This window comes from Corylus avellana, chromosome ca8 (genome assembly GCF_901000735.1).
Source record: "Corylus avellana chromosome ca8, CavTom2PMs-1.0".
Classification (NCBI taxonomy): domain Eukaryota; kingdom Viridiplantae; phylum Streptophyta; class Magnoliopsida; order Fagales; family Betulaceae; genus Corylus; species Corylus avellana.
In genome coordinates, this window is record NC_081548.1 from 3,579,993 (window position 1) to 3,586,580 (window position 6,588).

The following is a 6,588-nucleotide window of genomic DNA, read 5'->3' on the forward strand; positions in this document are numbered from 1 at the left end:
ATGCACACGCGCCGCACTTGCAAAGGTGTTAAATTTTGGGGTAACTTCATTTTTTATCTTTAAAGTATTACGCTATTTAATAAGTCTTTCTTAAAGTTTAAAACTTTTTAATTTGAACTCGTTTGTCAGATTTTAAACGTTAAAAGTGAGATAGTGACATTTATACTCCTGGATTTTTTATAAAATTCTAAATTTACCCTTAATTTCAAATTAAAAATAAATAAATAAAAACAAAAATCAATGATATTTTGGTCTTTTTAGGTATTTCCGTTAGAAGTTAACGGCTAAATCTAACATAGGGGTTCAAATTGACTACAATTGAAAGTTTAAGGGTCTAAAGTGAAATTATCCCTTAAATTTTCAATTAATGAAACCAAAATATTTTAACAGAAAAGATGAGCGGAGAATAAAAAGAATCGCTACTATCATACATAATAGTGGCGATACAACAATAAACTTTTGCTATATATGAATATTATGGTGTGTTTGGAATTGCGATTTCGCAATAATAATATGTGTTTTTAAAAGATATCACAAAACTTAAGGTGTTTGACATTACGATTTAAAAAACACTTAATTTAAAATATGAATAAAAAAAAAAAAGCTGTGATTTATATAAGCAAGTTAGTAAGTGCTTATTTGAAAAAAAAAAAAACGCGAATTTAAACCAAAATTACGATTTCTCATAATAAATATTTAATAAAAAAATAATTTTAAACATGTTTTACCAAACGCTTTTCCGATTTTAAAATGTAACGATTTCTAAAACGTAATTTTTAAAATGGACCTTAGAATCTCATGTATGACCATAATTCGAAAATACTCTTTTTGGAGTGATCGTGGTCACCCAACGGCCCAAAATCCATTGTTTTTCCTTCAAATCGTTATTTTAAGTTTTTTTTTTTTGGTCAATTTAGGAAATACTTTCTTGTCTTGTTTTAGCCGTGATTTTATTACCGGATTTTACTAGATAATTTTTTGCATAATCTTTATTTTATTCTTGAGTTTGATCTTATGTAATAATTAGACTTTTTTTTTTTTGGGCAAAAAGTTAGTTTGCTCAAGCTCTATACAAGCCGAGCTTGTAGGCTTAAGGGTGTGTTTGAAATTATGATTTCATATATAAAAAGTGCAATTTGAAAAATTGCAATTTAAAAAAGTAAAAAATTCGTATTTTTAAATCCTAGATAAGGAGATTCTTTTTTGAAAACACACAATTTTAAATGCTAAAATTCGATTTTAAAGGTCAAACTGCTATTTTGCAAAACGCTTAGCTGTGCTTTTAAAAATTACGTCACATTTTAAAATCGTAATTTTTAAATGGCACTTTTGAAATCGCAAACCCAAACAAATTCTTTCACATCAGAGTTAAAATCATATTTCAGTATCAAAGTTTCTTCTCTTTCTTATTTGTTATATTTTTTTTTCTTTGGAAAAAATACGTTTTAACCCCCTAAAATATCATCCCATTTGCACTTACTCCTCTTAATTTTAAAAATTGACATTAAAACCCCACATACTACCATTACATGTCAAATTAGATACTTTTGCATTTTATCTACAAAATACCTTTGATGTTATTAATAGATAAAATTTTAAAAATATATTAAATACACACTTGAAAAAAAAAAAATTGAGGGGCTAATATGAAAAGGGCCACCCCTTTCTGGTTTTTTAGTTTTTTTCTTTTTGTTTAATTTTTTAAATAATTTTAACTTTTTCAAATGGTTATTTTTTAGTAAATTTAAGGGTATTTTGGAAAAAAAAAATGTAAAAGTATCTCATTTAACATACAATGATAGCATGGGAGGCCGTAGTGTCACTTTTTAAAGTTTTGAGGCATAATTACAAAAATAAGTAATAATTCAGTACGTTAAAGTATATTTTTCCATTTTTATCTTCCTAAATACTTTTTCACCTTCAATATTCTTAAGTTTCATTTATTATAACATATTCGAAACAATTTTAGTTCTGCTTAACGTCTATAAGTTAAATATGTAAGTAGGTGGTAATCAGAATGCAACTCGCATTTGGATTACAAACATTTAACTAAATAGTACTCTTTATATCCTCAATTCCAACTATAAAAGTACTGCAGCCGTTTTGGTTGGTTGATGTCTATATATATATATATATATATATGACACTAGTTGGTTGAATCATATTTAGTAACACCACCTATTCATAGAAGGAAGTGTAATGTTATAAGTTTTCTTAGAATTATTGTAAATGTGATGTGGTTTTTAAAATTACCAATAGATCAAAAGGCAATAAATCACATCTCAAATTTAATGATGATTTTAAAAGCTACATCACATTTGGGATGACTCTAAAAAGACTTATAGAATTACTCTAGAAGGATAAAAATGGGTAGTAATTAATTATCCTCATCGTAAGTACGCTGAAATTTTCTAAGCAGCCAAACAGAACGTAAAACTTAGAAGGTGACAAAAATTTCCGTCTAAAAAGACATTACAAATAGGTTTAAAACACAAAACTTTTCTAAAGCCAATTATACAATGATCAAATTATAAAAAATAAAAATCTGTTCCTACTTCTATGATTTGATTTATACTTTCCGATTTTTTCATCTCATATCTTGGTACAAAAAAATAAGATCTTTAAAAAAAAACCTTTTATATATATTTTTAAAAATAAAAAGACAAACTATTTTGAATTGAGCTAAGGGGTGTACAAATGTGGCGGTTATAACTGCCCCGCCACAGCTAACTATATAACCGCATAACTACTTTGATAGGTGGTTTTTAAAAAATCGCTAACCGCCTGGGGTAGGGTGGTTAGTGGTTTTAAATGAGGAAAAAGCCTTCCCTTATATATAATAATATAAATATATATTTTATATTTTATATTTTATATTAAAAATATAACATTAAAACCAATTATCACCAAAACGGTGCTGTTTTAAATATAAGTTAGTGATAGAGTTTCTTCAAATTCATTACTTTTCGAAACACTTTTACCAAAAAAATTTAAAATAAGCCCAAAAAATAGGCAAAAAAAAATGCCCAAAACACCTAAAAAAGCCCAAAAGGTCATATAATAAAATAAAATAAAATAAAAAGCAGTTATAAAACCACCGATTATTGATTTGAAAAATTGCTAACTGTGATAACCGCCTAACAACAATCCTCTATTGAAGTGGTTTGTTTTTTAAGTAAGACGTTTTCTTTGACAACTTTAGGTTTTTTTTTTATTTTTATTTTTATTTTTTATTTTTTTATATGACACTTCACAATTTTAAACTTTTGGAATACTATTTTAAGTATACTTTTGTTCTTCATAAATATTTAGCAGAAAATAAAAGATTATGTAACCCAATTTGTGTATTTGTAAATATAATTGAAGAATAATAGAATACTATTTTAAGCAAACATTTATTCTTCATAAATACTTAGCCAAAAATAAAAGATTATATAATCCAATTTTCTTGTCAAAATTTTTGAGCAGCCTAAAACATTAAAGGGACACTTGTCAACAATTTAGAAATTCAGAACATTAAAGGGACACTTGTCAACAAAAAAGAATAATAGAAATTCTTTTTTTGTTTTTGAAAAATAATATCCTTCTTCATTCAATCATGATGAGAACATTCAGAACATAAAAGCTCTAAACAACAAGAGCAGATTGCTCTAAAATTACTACATCACGGGTACAACAAGGAATTTCTTCGATCCAAACCTTATCTATGATTTGTTTAATCCCAAAGTTTGCTAGCCCATGTGCAGCAAAGTTGGCTTCCCTTTTGGCATAATGGATCTGGCAAGAATGGAGGTACTTTAGAACCTATTGAATGTCCTCCACAATTTGTCCGTATCTCCTCCACCTCTGACTTTTTTTGTAAGAGCATTGACAACCTCCAGAGAATCACCCTCCAAAGCAATGCTAGCTAGACAAGTCCAAATCCTGACTAAACTCCGCAACACATAAAGTAGCTGTCATTTCCGCCATAACAAGTTCTTGAAAAACATAAAGAGTCTGGCTCTTAGCAGTACTAACTTGACCCCTGTAATCTCTCACTATGATCCCAACTCCCATACTGGTGGAATCAATAACCACATCCCAGGGCTATTCTAGCATATTTTCGTAAGGTTTATATATGCACAATTTGCTTTATAATAGTTTGTTATTATATCATATTAAATCATTACTTTACACGTGGGCTTTGAAACTCCGTCTCAACAAATGAGGCCCAACAAGTAAAATGTTTAAATGCAAAGTTAGAATTCAAATTAAATATCATTACGCTAATGCCATATTAAAGACAATATAAATAAAAGTAATTATTTTCTTTTTATTGTAACTTCACTTGAAGAATTTGTTGCATTTATAATTAATTAATGTTGAGATTACAGGACAGTTTGTTTCAAAATAGAATTAGATTGCTGTACACTTGTCATGAAAATACAAAAAACATATCGATTCTTTCATATAGCTAGAGGTCAGTGGTCACTTCCAAACACTTCTTCCCTAACCAAGGCATGTGTGTCAGTGCCCTGTGGTGGTAACGACCGGCAAGAGTGCTGTGGACGGGAAATATGTTGTCGGGAAATGTGTTGTCTTTGTCTGGTAAAACAGTGACTCCTCGTGATCAATTTTTTTTTTTTTTTTTTTGAGTAATTTTAAAAGTTTATCTTATTTGTTTTTTATCACAGATTTGATGATGCACAATGCACATATTGTCACATCATTTAAATTTTAAAAATAACGTCACACCATGGATTCTCTCTATTTCACTATTTTGGGAGAAAGTGGGCGAGAAATCAGGTGTTGGAATTAATAATCTAATCTTATTAATAACATTTAAAGATGGTATTACGTCATATGTCAAAATGGTATTTAACCCTTCATTTAAAAACAATAATTAATATTTACAAGAATTTCACTGGGAAAGTACTCGAAGATCTTAATCTCAAAAATTTGATTATATTGTATTTAATCGATTAATATTCTGATCAATGCAATGTAACAACTATTTTTAGAGAAAAACTTTAACATGATTGTGGTACATACAAACTCAATATTTTGTGCCCTCCAATAAGAGATGAACGAGTCAAATTGAAACAAGTAAAGAAAAATAAACAAAAACACTTTATCATACCCAATCTACTAAAAACAAAACTCATGCAGCTCTCTTCAGATTTTCTAGTGGCACCGCCCAAGCTAGACCACATCGGCACCGTTCTTTTTGCCCTTGGATTATGATTTCTAAATCGGACTGGTGGTTGTGTAGTTGGTTGGGTGGTGGTGGATCAAATTCCAGAGAAAGAAGATGAAATTTGGGAGAAATCCTGAATCATTCTCATTAAGTGTAAAAAAATTGATCAAGAACAGAGTCTTGTTAATACAATTTGCTACTTAACAAACTAACTGATCGAACTAAACGAATAAACTAACTGAATAAACAAACTTAACTAATTAATACAATTAGTTAAACTGCTGTTTGTTTGAACTGCTGTTAGCTGGACCAAGAGTTTTTGGACCACACCTCTCTCTCTCTCTCTCTGAGTTTTCTGGCTCTTTCTTTTTGCCCTCGATTATGATTTCTGAATTGGGTTTGTCGTTGTGCAGTTGGTTTGGTGGCGGCGGCGGCGATTAATTCTGAGCATAATAATTTTAAGAGCCATATCATTCTTGAAGTAATACAAAAAAAAAAACTTGTAGCATAAGTCCCTCCAAAAACTCTTGGGCTTGGGTGGAGCTAGTGGGTTTAGTAGATTGGCTACGATCCACTGACCCAGTGTTTTTGTTTATTTTTTTTTTAACTTGTTTCAAACTGCTAATTTGAATAATTAAAAGTTAATAATTATTCTCCTATTTTTATAGTACACGCTGAATGTGAGACGAGCATGTGATCTTTCTTCAAACCATATATACAGGCATACGGCAGTGAGGAAAAGATCTCTTCACTGACCGCTGGCCTATAAACCCATGTACAAGATTTCGACTGAGCCCAGACTTCTCATTCCTGTGGACCTTTTTTCGTCACCATCATCGGATTTAACGCAAACATAAACGGGCCAATTTAACTCCGATAAAGTTTTCTGAAAATTTATTTTAACTTAAAATGTCATTTGATTTAGCGATTAGGGCTACACAAGAGGTTACGGTTAGTAGTTATTGGCTATAACTGCTAACCGCAACCTCTTTGGACGGTTATCAATTTTTAATAACCGCTAACCACCGGTTATTCAAACTAATAACCAGTGGTTTTATAATCTTTTTTTTTATATGAGCCTTTTAAGTGTTTTGGGCCATCATTGGGTCTATTTTTTGGGCTTATTTTAAACATTTTTGGCCAAAGTATTTCCAAAAAGATGAAAAGAACATGTATTTTTTGGGCATTTTTTAATTAGGCTTGTTCCAAAACATCACATACCACATTATATTTCACATACATAGTCATACACGACCAAACTCCGTTTTGGTATTATATATATATATATATATATATATATATATAAGGGTATGCAGTTAGCGGTTATTAATCGCTTTTCACTACCCAAAAATCGCTAACCGCTTATTGCTTATCAAAGAGGTTAGCGGTTATAACCGTCCCATTTGAACAAC